Source organism: Oreochromis niloticus, linkage group LG2 (assembly GCF_001858045.2).
Source record: "Oreochromis niloticus isolate F11D_XX linkage group LG2, O_niloticus_UMD_NMBU, whole genome shotgun sequence".
NCBI classification, from domain to species: Eukaryota; Metazoa; Chordata; class Actinopteri; order Cichliformes; family Cichlidae; genus Oreochromis; species Oreochromis niloticus.
In genome coordinates this window covers 26,377,095-26,391,164 of record NC_031966.2, presented here as the reverse complement: position 1 = coordinate 26,391,164, position 14,070 = coordinate 26,377,095, and the positions used below count along the sequence as shown (strand labels likewise).

General features: G+C 39.7%; 1 protein-coding gene across 3 annotated transcripts in view; it reads left to right on the top strand.

Moving 5' to 3' along the window:
* Positions 1-14,070, top strand: part of LOC102075574 (hepatitis A virus cellular receptor 1 homolog) — a 65,363-nt gene that overhangs the window by 14,060 nt on the left and 37,233 nt on the right. The window lies entirely within an intron of this gene.

Below are 14,070 nucleotides of genomic sequence, written 5' to 3'. Positions count from 1 at the left end.
TTGATGTCAGATTAGACAAGAATGGCCAGACTCCTTTGAACTGATAGGCAGGCAACATTATTTTTGCAGCCAAGGTGTGCAGAAGAGCATCTCTGAGTGCACAACATGCTGAATCTTGAAACACTACAGCAGCAGGAGACCACACCAGTGAACACTCCTGTCAGCTAAGAACATCAAACTGAGGATTACACCTTACACGGGCTCACCAAAGTTTTGAAAAATTGTCTCATGGTAGGTCAGAATTTTTCTTTTTTCCCTGTTTCCTTTCCTTATGAACGACCTCCTGACAGCCACTCTTCCACCGAGACCACTTCTGATGAGGTTTCAGTGAACAGTAGATGGATTAACTGACGCGCCACATGCATCTCTCAGGTCCTGTGTCAGGTCTTTGCTGGATTTTTTACTATTTCTAAAGGGCATGACTTTCAGATATTGTGCATCTACTGTCGATAGTTTTTAGGCCTGCCAATTCTCCTTTTGTCCTCCACTTTGTTCAGTTTCCTAAAAGTTTAAAGACATACTAATGGCTCTTTGGGAATAACCTTGTTGGTGCTAAAAATACTTATAATACTTATAATTTTATGCCTGTCAGACTGTGTTATCTTCTTCACACATTCAGCTAAAGAACAAATTATGTGCTGTTGCAACAGGCTGCTAGTAACAAAGTGCCTTAAGATACAATTTACAAGAAGTCACAACCATTTCTTCATAATTTAGGAACAGTTGGGGATGTTTTATAGTGATGTCTAACATATTGTATATAGGACTATAGAGCGAGCACGAAGGAAGCAAAATGAGAAAAACAGAAAGCAAACTGAACAAAACATAGCCATTAACGTTATCGCACTCACTCAATAAGCATCACATCAGTGGCTTCCTCCTTAACTGACTGAAGCCAGAATCATCCATCAGACCGCAGTGGTGGCTCGGGGAACAATCCTCCACCTGGATAACTGCATGTGGTTAAAGCGGTGCTTTCTCTGTAGGCACAAGCTTTGTGGAAACAAATGACAATCTGAAAGCGAGGCTGGATTTAGGCTTTGTTATCAGTAGTTTCAGGTAGAAAAGACCAAACATAACTACAGAGGTGAAAATGCTGCTTTTAATTAAACCAGAAACCCTCACAGCTTCACTAATAAATGATTTTACATCAATAATGCAGCAAAGGGCTGCTCGCTGTGATGAACCACTCCTGAGGTACCCTGAGGTCTGTCAGCCATTTCAGATGGTATTGGCATATTAATTTGCTTCTATCAGTTGTTTTTATCCTCATTGCCAATCCACGGCTTCCATTGCCAACTAGTTGGCAGTTATCATGTCATTCAGTGTTTTTTGTTTCGCCCTGCTGAATGGAAGTTATGTGCTTGGTTATATCAGGTTAAAATAGCAACAATATTCTGCATTTAAGGCTGCAGGATTGGCAGATTTAAAGTCTTTTGGACTTAAAATAATTACACTATGATTTGTTTTCAAGTGCTGGCTGATAAGGTTTAGGAAAAAGTAATTTCCAGTCAGTGGAACCATACGGTTTTCATAGGGACAGCCAGGCTGAGACCATCTCCTTACTTTATTTTTCACTGTAGGAAAAATATTTTTGGTCATGCAGATAGAAGTGCACTTTGAACTTCACATCTATAACAGGCTTTAAAAAAAGACTTTCAACTGATTAAAAAAACATCAAACTTTTCATTGTTGCTAGAGCTCATAATAACTGGATGCCAATTTATAGGCCGGTCGTGTGGAGAAATAATTCCTCCTTTTCGAGATGGTTGTTACTGGCTTAACTCCAGCAGCATAAGCCGTTGTGTGGTCCCCTAATGGGCTGTGTGCGGTAGCCAGACTTTAGGCACTGCTGGCCACTCCTAGCTTCGAGATCACACTGTGCAAACCACACGTTACCACACTTCTCTGGCTACCTTGCCATGATATTTACCACCAGAAATTATGCCCTTCTTCTCACATGACCAGTAGTCACCATAATCTGTATAATTTGTGTTGGATTACAACAGTATACTGACCCTGATAGAAGGTAGTGAGGATGACTTTTGATACAAAAGGATCATTTGCTGGGTTGAAATTGTCAGAATGGTGCTTCTGTGGTGCTTTCAAGTGTCTCCCAGTGTTTGATTATCAAATAAAGCCTTCCATATGTGTCATACTTTGAACAATAAAAGTCTCTTAAAACAACTTTTCTAAAGGAAGGTCCCATCTGGGTTTGTTCAGAGGAGCAGACGATTCACACCTCAGCTCATAGATGTGACAGGCATAAGCGTCTGGTAGCACATTTCCCATGAACCACAGCACAGAAGCCAAACCCACGCCGGCTTTAATGTTTTCATTTCCCTGGCAACAGACATCTGGGGCAACTGATTAATGTTTCTAATTCAAGATAACATGAAATATTTTGGCAAAATACCCACACGTCTTTCCAAGTCTCCAATGATTGTCACTGTAAATGGGAAACAGAGTTAAAATGTCCTTTGAGACTTTTTTTTATGGATAAATGAAAGCGAGGAAGGAAAAGAATGTATCAGCTGAAGCTGCTCAGAAAAACTGTGCAGTTATCAATTCAGCCTTATTGTCTTGTGTCTGACATACTCCACTGGATATCTATACAAAAAAGTCCAGACGTGGACCAAATCTTTTCACCTAAAATGAAAAAACAAAAAAGAGTAGTAGCTATTTCCTCTCCCAATAAGTCAAACTGCTGATTTTAGAAGTTTGGCAATGTTTCATGAATGCCTTTCTGCCCAAACGGCTTTCTGCTGCAAATTGAAATACCTGCAGAGACGGTGGATATTAAGAACGCAGCCGTGACAAGCCACAATATAATTTAATATGCTTTACAATGTGCGCACTGCACATTGCCTACCCAGCTCCCTTACCGTGTCCTGCTGGAATTTATGTCTGAACAGCAACCAGACATCTTCCCTGCATTTTTACACTCCTTCTCCAGTTTCTGGGTTGCATCAGTTGCATTGCATTAGAGTTTAAAGGCTACTGGAACGGTAGTGGTGAGGATAATGTTGTATTTGGTTTGAAGTAGCGGGATTTATAGTATTCTTGTCAGTAAAAGTTTTTCATTGTAATAATGAGGTGCTTTCAGTGGAATGGTGGAAAAACCGTGAAACCATATGCACTTCAGAGTCAGGTGGTTTTAACATTAACCGCTCTGAACCACAGACAGAGAAGTATCCAACATATACTTCACCATTTGCCATGCTTTTCTTTTTTGTTCTCATTATTTTATTTTCATAATTATTGCAACACCGAGCTAGAATCTAAGTGTGTTGCTGCGGTTGGTTCTTATAGTGCTGGCTGCTGTGTGGTGTCATTACCTGTTGGTTACACTGTAACATGAACTTCCTCTGCTAACGAAATCGAGCCCGAGAAAACTGTTGACACAGCGACTGTTATCAGTCTGATCAGACTGATTCATTTGTTTTTGTCTAATGTGAATCGAAGCAGTTTAAACTATTTGAAAATTGCTCTCGCACTTGTGGATCTTGGATCGGCGCTGTACAATAATTTAAGGACAACAAGATCCCGGTGGTTACATCACAGCTTCGAGGCGGCTCAGCAGCAGGCATCAGTCACTGCAGAGTAATGAAAAGGGAAGAAAACGGATTTCATCAATGCTGCTCAGCTGCCAGTTTGCCAGAGGAGACTAAACTGTTTTGGCTTCACAAAAGAACAGATGAATAGCCTTTTCTCTTGTTTGTAAAAAGCCCAGCGCATGATTGAGTTTATCTGGTAGAAGATACATGGAAACACTATCTTTTAGCTCAGGATCTCTCTGACATTCACTTTATCTGCTTCCACCTCTCTCTGCCTCTCTTTCGAGTCATCCACAATACGTTATAATACCTGCCCACACAGTTACGGTCACAATGATTGCCTGTACAGTTGCATAAACCGTACGACGGGACATTTATTGATACGGGATCTGCTCTACTGGAAATGCACAGCTGGCAAAGAAGTGATTTCCTCTCTAAGTGGAAAAACTGCAAGTCTTGCACTATCTTAAGTGCTATTTATATTTGAACCCCCCCTCCCCAAAACTGTAGCCAATGAAGGTAGGAATGGATCACTTGAATTTGATAAAATCCTGTACAGTTTCTGGCTGAAATGCTCAAGCCTGCAAAATCAGTGTTAGTGCAAGTTGTTTGACAAAGACAAAAGACCCTACTGTAGTTGGGCTGTCAGAAGGTGTGTTCATCAGAGTGGATTCCTGGCCGATGATGCTTAGGCTGGAAATGGCCTGGCAGGAGCCCAGGCCGTACATACAGCCTGAGTGCTGCTGAGTGGACACTTTAGCAATGCGGTGAGATCCGACCATTAGATGATTGCCTCTGTGGTTTTGTGAAGGGGGTGAGACTTGTTATGTCTTTAAAGTTTCCTCTGAAGGATCACGATGAGGTCTTTGATCCACCATGTTCCACCACAGCAACTCTGGAAAATCTTAAAAATGACTCTGGCATGATATGGAAAAAACACGAGCGATCTCTCATTGCAGACTCAAACGAGAGATGCCTTTAGGCAATTCTTTAGTTTATGGTATGTAAATTAAATTGCATCTTTATTTCCCCATAAAGAAAACATCTAGTCTCTTTTTACTCTGGAGGCATGCCGTTTCACCTCCGCTTTGCAAATACGTGACAATACGCTCTGTCAAATAGCATGTTCGTGGCACTCTCATCACATTAAAACCTGTATTGTAGTAATTTGCTAAACAAAAAGCCTCTGTGCTCAACATCATTATTCCAGGAATACCAGCAATCCATGTGATTGCACCATGTTACTGCACCTGGAAATGGACGTAAGTAGCAATTTGTTGATGTGGAATTGTCTTTCAAATTCAAAAGAAAGTGCAAGTATTTGTCATTAGAATTTAAGATTGATTGTCACTTTGGCACAAGTTGTGATTAAAGAGTATGTAAGACTACAAATGTGTTAAGTGTGTAGTGTGCATTCTTTTTTTTTGTCATTGTGGAAAAAATGGAGCTGACAAACTAATATTGACATGTGAATAAAAAGCAATCAGATAAATTATAGTGTTTCAGTTTTCTTTGTTCGTCCATCCTGCAGCTGATGCAACTGGAATCACAGTTACAATAAATTCAAATCTTTACTGCGCTGTTTTATTCACTTATGGTCCTCATATCCGGCTTCGGCCTGTGTCTCGGTACATCAAGGAAATTAAAAGGGCAAGAAAAGGGAACGGAAACCTTTGTGAATCAATTGCTGAATGATAAGGACATCTCTGTATGCTAATCAACTGCGGGGCTGCAAACTAAATCTAAACTTGGCGCTGGACCATTAAAGTTAAATGAATTGCTGTCAGTAAAAGCCACTCATTTAAATTATGCATTCACAATATATCAAGGAAATGTTTAGGTTGTCTTGCTTGTCTGGTATAGAGAGAGTAGAATCAATAAGTTGAATAGGAGAAACAAAGATAAAGTTAAGATAAAGTGACACTTTCTTGGTGAGTTGCACACCTTTCCTATGACAGGTTATGGATTATTTTATACAGTATTGAACACAGGTGATATATTGGGGAATAGAAACCACAATCACGGCTCAAAGGACGACAAAGCGCAGACCTAAAACATATCAGATTCTGAAGCCATGAAGACATTTGTGAAGCCTGAGAGGATTAATCACACTGACACTGCCATTCCAACATAAATACCCTCACTGTATAACTAATGATGTTTCATCATTACAGTTGCACTTTAGTCCTAATTAGCAAACATTAGCATGCTAACACAATTAACCCAAGATGCTGAACTTTGTAAACATTAAAAGTGCTAAACCCTGTCACTGTGAGTTGTTAGCATGTTACTGCTGTTACTGCAACTTCTGCATGTGTGTGTTCATTTTATGTTTTTGAGAGCATGAAATGGTCACAGTGGACTGGGATGTCTGTTACACGTTCTGCCGTGATACTGGGTTGATGTTAGTATTTGGTGGTCCCGTACAGAAGCACTAGCATATGGCTCTAGAGTGTTTACACTTTCACAGTGTTTCAGAACAAACAAATCAGTCATTGACTTCTATAAAACGCACTTTTTCCTAAACAGATATCAGGATTGGACATTGTCTTCAGTCTGACTTTGTGTTTTGCTCGTCTGTCTTAGGATGTTTGTTGTGGTTTGGAGTGTACATGGTGTGCTGCAAGCAGAGCCAACGTTTTCAGCCATCTGCCTTCCCTAATATGAGCCATAAATCTTTATGGAATTTGGCTCATACCTTTTTGGATTCGGTAAAAACTGCAAAATTTCCTCGCAATTATTTTATTTCCTAATCTGTTATCTGCTTCAACTGACTGGTGATAAATCTTGATGGGCTTTTTTGCATGGGTAATTACACATGAATTACCCATTAAGATAAGAAATGTGCATTGTCCAGAGGATAGCTTGGAAATATCTTGGAAATTGACCTTTCTTTATCAGCTATTTAACCCAGAGGGAATAGTCCCAGTTTCTCGTTAATCCCACCCCCCTCCACCGCGAAGTTCTGTCCTGCGGTATTAACTGTCAGTATAGGCAATTTGTACACAAGATATCAGCCGCTGTGTTTATATTGCTTGTTTATCCAAGTAAACTGAACAGACCCATTTGTGGAAGAGCCAAGTTGGGTCATATCAGCTCAACTCAGAAGCCTTAAGGAAAGGTTATTGAGTCTGGGTGAAGGTGATGACTCCGCAAGCCCCAGTGGCCCCAGGTTGTCAAAATTATCCAGACAAAAGTGTACGCTCTGATAATAATTGTACCCAAGGAAACAAATGCTTGTTGCTCTTACTGTTGTCCTTTTTCACTGTTGCAATTTTTTTCCACTCTTGTGGTTTATGTTACAGAGACATGTCTTTAACCTCAGCTAAGAATTTTGTACCTTAATGTTATAGTAGAAAAATGGTCAATTTAAGAAAGGGGAAAAGTGGATTAAAATTAATTGTTCATATTTTACTAATATTCATTCATTTACTTGGAAATGGACTAGTATTTGTACAGAGCTCCCAAACTCAATCACCAATAAAAGCTTTAACTACAGTATTGTTAGAAAAGAAAGACTTCACAGGACTCTATACATGTGAAGTAGTTGGACTCGAACGTCAAGGAAGGTGGTAGGGAAGCAGACTACGCAGACATTTCGGGTGTTCAGAGGTGAGCAATTTATGTGTAAATTAACAAAACCTCCCCCCCAAAATAACTCAATTAACAAAACTCAACGGTATATGGCTATAGTAACACAGTTCACCTCTCCTCTCTTATCTGAATCTGGCAGAGACTGGCTTTAAATAGGGCCATCAATTTCACTTCAGTTAGCCCAGGCAGTACCACTCACTTGAACTGAGGGATCTAAAACGCTACACAGATGATTAAAAAAGACACAAAATCTCCTCACACGTCTATTTAGCACATTTACACAACTAAATGGCTGTATTAACGAAAAGAAAAAGATTCAACAAATCCCTTCAGACCTTGAAACAAACAAAAGGAAGCATTTCTATGTAAAAAGAAACCCCTCCACTTGGTTCGACCTGCTGATGTCATGTGTGACATCATCAGGACTTAAAATGAGGAAATGCTAGGCGGGCGTTTCCCCATGACCCACATGAAGACTGAAAAGAAAGAACAAAGTAAGTATGAACAAATGACTCAATCTGTAACACAATAAAATATAAAGAAACATGTAACTGAGTATTTGCCTTAATTTGCAGAATATTTGTTTTGCCGGCAACAGAACGCTTACAAAAACAACCACGCGATAGTTAGTGCAGCAATGTTACTTGACAAATAGCAAATCATAGCAAATAAATAGAAACAGAATAATGTGCAAAAAGAGGTCAACACATATGGGACAAATGGAGAGCTTTGCAACTGCTCATCCACTTTGTCACAATACAGTCTTGTGAAAATGTAAATACACCTTTACTGCTTCCATGGGAAGCACCTAGCTGCAAGTAGCAGGTAGCTGCTACTAGCTGCCACTTGGTGATGCTAATCAAATGCACTTGATTAACTGATCATCAGCAAGTGTCAGCACCTCTATAAAAAGAGTTTGGCAGTTTATTGGTCTGGAGCATTTAGGTGTGTTTCAACACACAGTTGTGGAAAGTTCATGACAGCACAATTAGAAATATTGAACAAGCATGGTGTGTTTGGAAGAGTTACCAGAAGAAGGTCTCTTCTCTCTGAAAAGAAATCGGCAGAACAGCTTAGGTTTGTAAAGTTACCTCTGAATAAACCACAAGACTCCTGAAACAATGTCCTTTGGACAGACCGGACCAAAGTGGAGATTTTGGGCCAGTAATACATAGCGCCACATCTGGCAAAAATCAGCACAAACACCTCATATTAACTGTCAAGCATGATGGTGGGGCGATGGTAGGCTAAATTTACAGCCAAAGGAATTTGGGACCTGGCAGTCATTGAGTTGACCATGAACCTCTCTATATACCAAAGTACTTTAGAGTCAAATGTGAGGTCATCCATCCAAGAACTAAAAGTAAAAACCGGGTCATGCAACAGGATAATGATCCCAAGCACAACACCAAAAATAAAAAAAGTTCAACCCCACTGAAATACTGTGGCAAGACCTTAAGAGATGACTTCCTGCAAAACTTCAATAAACTGAAGTCACTTTGCCAAGAAGCGTGGACCAAAAGTCAACCACAACAATATGAGAGACTGATAAAGTCCAACAGAACTTCAAGTTATTGGTGATAAAGCTGGTTTGAAAAGCTGAAGCCACTGAATCACAGGGTGTACTCAGTTTTTCCAGGACTGCTTTGAGTTCTGTAAAAAACCTTTTTTTGATCTCATATCTGCCCAACAAACCAAGCATGTATATCTTTTGGGAGAATTCTCAGAGAACTCACCAGGCACCGGCAGAGTAAAGATTCAAATCCAGAACCAATGTGCAGGCAAGACAGAACAACAATGTATCGGTAAGGTCATATAACCCCGTATATGGTACCTTTTAAACTGTAAGAAGTATAAATATGTACTGCTTGGTGACATATGTGTGCCTTTTGGCCTTTTAGAACAGACACATTGTAACCTTGAGGTGTAAGAATTAGCCCTTGGGGATACACTCATGCTGACTGTACCTTTAAGGTCATAAATGGAATTTCAGTGTACCCCTATTTCTGAGAGTGCAGAGATTTTCCTTCAGGTCCAGCTGCACCGTGCTCATCCCACACTTATTTTCTGTCTCCAGTGAAAATTTATTTTGGGGTGCTTTAAACCCATCAAAGGTTCTCTGCTCTTTGGAAAATGTCTTAAATGTTTGAAAGGAGACACCTATAGTATAATTAAAAGCAGGGGGGAAAAAAAGAAGAGACATTCAGGAATCTGTGGAATGCCTTTCCAGTAAAGACAATATGCAAAGAAAACAACAACATTTCTTATTGGAAGAGACACTCTTTCAGGATCTGTTTGGATAGCCTGGACATGTGACATTGAAAAGATATGGCACACACTGATATTACCGAGTGCAACCAGAGTGCGCAGGTCCCTGAACTCTCTGGTTACACTAGGCCCCCCTTTAAAAAAAGAAAAGCTGTCAGTATATATCAAACTAGTTTTTCCTCATAAAAACATTATGCTCTTAGAATCCCCCTCTGCCGTTCTTGCATTTAAAAATATCTATAACGCAGCTGTGGCTTAGCTGGTATGTGTGTTGCTCGAGTTGAAGGTCATTACCCTGTACGAGTTTCCGTCACATCCCCATAGGCATGGACATTTTGTAGCATCAAGCAGCTGAATAAGTGTTCATCAAGAATAAAACCATAAATTCTTAAAGGAAATTCTAAAAAAATTGACCTTTCTGGGTGTTGACCAAGAAATTGTTGCCTATTTCTGTTGTTTGGTTAAATTTATTTGGCTACACAGGGCAGCAGAAACGAGCGTGAAGTACAAATGGCATAAAAATTACTTTTTAATAAAAAATTACACATCCAGTAGATTTAGAGCTATTCAGTCTGCAGCCATTTGTACCCATGTTTCTAACTTTGTTCTGAATGTAAATTGTTATTTGCTCTCATTTAGCTCTGGTTTGTGCTTCACCAATCCCTCTCCAGGGAATAACTGGCTCTTCAGTTGCTTAATGGTGCACTTTGTTCACCAGCTATTTCCAGACCGTGCCTGTCTGCTGTTTGGTGCAGTGTTTTAGAACTTCTGCCATTTTCTTCTTTGGTTAAAAAAAAAAAGATAAAAAAACCCTCTGTAGTTATTATTTTTGTATCCACTGACTCATAGTACATATAAAAACGCCGATTACATCTGATTTAAACTTGTGAAAATTCAGAAAACTTGCACTGCTGACCTCAATGTGTATTCTTGTGCTGGTGTTATCCAGGTTTTACCTCTAGAAAGACAAAGGTGAGTGCAAAATTAACAAAAATCATAGTTTAAATGATAAGAATTGCAAGAACAGACCCCAGGTTTAAGAATCCTGAACTTTAATTGATAATCTGATCACCTTTAAATTGTCAGGCCGTCAAGGCAGATAGACGAGTTCTTCTGCTGAGCGAGTGTGTAGTATGGCAAAAAAAGAAAATAGCTCGTAAATGAAGAGGCCCACAATGAGGTTAAGAGTGCATCAGGAGATTATGAAGGTCGTGCTGTGTTGTGATATCCCCCAACAGTCAGCTGGAAGAACTCATCGCATAAAGTCTAAGAAGAGAGATGCTTTCCTTAGTAGACAGAGATATCGTTCCCAAGGTTAGATGGGAAAAATTATTGGGTCACATACTTTTTGTTTTTGTAGCTACTTTAAAACCTCAGCTTCACGATGCGAGTACACTGAGCTTGTCTTCACTCGCTAATGTGGAATTTCTGCTTTTTGTTATCTACAACTGCTCCAACAAACTGGAAAATATCAATCATAAGTTCTAGTTTGCTTACACGCTGAAACGCAACATGAACAGCAGAAACGTTTGCTTAAGGCGTTGTGATAATCTCAGAGTCTTTCAGGGGGACGTGCCAAGAAGGAAAAAGGACACGAATCTAAATAAACTTTGCATGGAAGTTTGTAAATAAGTCCCAAAATAAGGCCTAACAGATAGCTCTCTTGACACTGACCATGGCCAAACCTCTGTGAGGAGGGAGATATTTTGATCCTGAGAATCGTCGTGTACCATGAGATCCTCCGGTGGCAAAGAAAACCAGGGACTTTCTGTAGCTGATCGAAAAATAGGTCTGGACCCATTCAAAGCCACTGAGAACCCAATAGGTTATCGGCATTCGCTGAATTCCAAATTGTGAGACATGCACTTAAGCCTCCAAGTCCAGCTCCCACTGGAAACTAATTTCAGGTGCTTTTACTCGCCAGTGATCAAAAAAAAGATATCAAAACCACTTCTGTTTACTGTCATTCATCACTTTGGTGATTTATGGCTCATCCCAGGAGTAAGGTCTGAAGGAAAATACTTGGGGCTCTGCAAAATTTTTCTTTATCCTCGATTCATGAGAGGCTCTTACATTAATATCTGCTCATAGAAATCAACGTGCTTTCCCTGTGAGGATATTATCAGTTATGTAGCCCAATAAAAACAAATCTCAGCTGGGTTTTTGGATGTCATGAAACTGTGTGAGCGCAGATGCTTGGAGCATATAAATATTTAGGAAAAGCTCAGATTCTTCCATGTTGGGAACACATGGTTGCAGTTACGCTGGGAGAGATACTAAACATGCACAATGACAAATGTGTTTGTATATGTATGTTTTATTTATTTTAGCTTGAGTGCATCTACTGCATGTGTGTGGCATGTGCATGTCTACAGGACGTGTGGGTACGACTGGACACTGTGTCTCCAGGAAGTTGCCGCATCCAGCCGAGAAATATTCCAGAGCTGCCGCGACAGAAAAATGCCGTTTTTCAAATTTAGGTTTTTTGGACGTATTAAACAAACCAGATACGAGGTGTGAGTTTTAGCGGTGCTGCTCAATTGATTTTGTTACCTTTGGACGGAGCTGTTCTTGGACGTGCCTTCATATTTACTGCACGACTGTAATATTGGAATTTTACTGCTGGAAAATGTACTTTTTAAAAATGTAACAATCTTTTAATGAATGGACGTTAAAGCAGCGTGCTGTTCTAATTTAGTTTTCTCAATTTTAACACAGCATAGATCTAATTATACTTAATAATTTGTCAGCTAATCCTATTTTATTGCAGATTGAATTTAATTTTCAGAAGACTGAGATATTCTGTTTGTCCTTCAGTCCTTAGAAGTATCTTATATCAGGAACACTGGCTGAAAGCATGTCTATTTAAAGCCCCACTGAGCTTTTGAAGCAGAAAAAAAGCATACAATGTCATTTACTTCACCAAAACCTAATAAAAAATACAGTCAAGCTTTCAGATAGGGTCTCTTTTTATTTCATCCTCCTTTGTCATACTGTCTTCTTTTAAGTCGCACCTTTTTGGTAAATACTCTTTATACGTTTTTTTTATTGGAATGAAAATGTGCCATTCAATTTTCGCTCAGGTAATGGATCAATGGCCTGCGTGATACTAATTTCAAGGAACATTGGTTCTTTTGGTGAGCTGCAGTGTAAAAGCTCAATAAGTTGGGATTCATTTCCACTGACAGCGTGTTAGCCATGACTTTTTGAGCAATAAAAGGATTAATCACATATTGCTATTGCTTGCTTTAAAGTTTGGTGAAAAACTCTTGAAATATATTTTGGCAAGATAGGGAAATTGTTTAATGCCAACTGACATTAAACTGAAAAAGACGAATATATTAAATGCTCTAAAGACACAGGTAATCAGGGACTGTGTGATCGGTCAGACACAAGGCTCTGAGCTGAAACCACCGTGATGAGCAGCAGGCCGACCCACCTGCTTTGACGCAAGTGTTTTCTGTTTGATCTGGGCTTCTGACCTCTGAACAGCTTTTTGATGAAAACCACTCATACTATACATTGCATATATTATGATATATATTTTTTAAAAAAAGGACTGAAAGTGTACTCACTGTGAATTGTGTACACCTTCCCATTACCAGGTTTGACCCCCTTTTGCCTTCAGAACTGCCTTCAATTCTGATGGCATTGATTCTACAAGTTGCTGCAAACATTCCTCAGAGATTTTAGTTCATATTGCATGACAGTTGCTACAGATTTGTTGGCTGAATATCCATATGCATCTCTCGTTCCATCACATCCCAAATCTGCTCTATCCGTCCAAGATCTGGTGAGAGTGACGGTGAACTCGCTGTCATGTTCAGAAAACCAGTCTCGTACTTTTTGTTTCTTAACATGGCATGCTATCTTGGAGCCATTAGAAGATGAATGGACATGATCAGCAACAATGCTTGAGTAGAATGTGGCATTTAAATCATGTTCAATTAGTATTAACAAGGATCCCCACATCACTACACCGTGGGCAGCCTGAACAACTGATGCAAAGCAGGATGGATCCATGCTTTCATGTTATTTATGCCAAATTCTGACCCTACTATCGAGGGTGGTAGGGTCAGAAATCGAGCTTTATCAGACCAGGCAAAATTTTTCCAGTCTTCTGTTGTCCAGTTTTGGTGAGCAGTGAAAACTGTAGCTTTCCATTCTGAGCCAACAGAAATGGCATCCGGTGTTGTCTCCTGCTGCTGTAGCCCATCTGCTTCAAGATTTGATATGCTGTGTGTTCAGAGCTGCTCTTCTGCAGTCCTTACTATTGCCTTCTTATCAATTCAAAACAGTCTAGCCATTGTCCTCTGACCTGGCATCAACAAGGCAATTTCACCCAGATAACTATTGGCATAAAAATGGCTAAATGCATTGAATTGCTGCCATGTGATTGGCTGATAAGATATGAAGATTAGAGTGTATCGTAACCATTTCTTCATGTCCTTGCTATTGCGAGCTAAAACACAACCCCTTTATAATTTATTTTTCTTTCTAGCCAAAGAGCTCATTACTCTACACAGAAACTAACTTTGAACAGCTTCGGTTCAACAGCCTCTTTTTCTATAGCGACACAAACTTCTTCCTAAAAGAGGTACAGTGTGAAAGCCTTTTTTGAAGGCATTTTGACAAGTTACAATGTAAACCG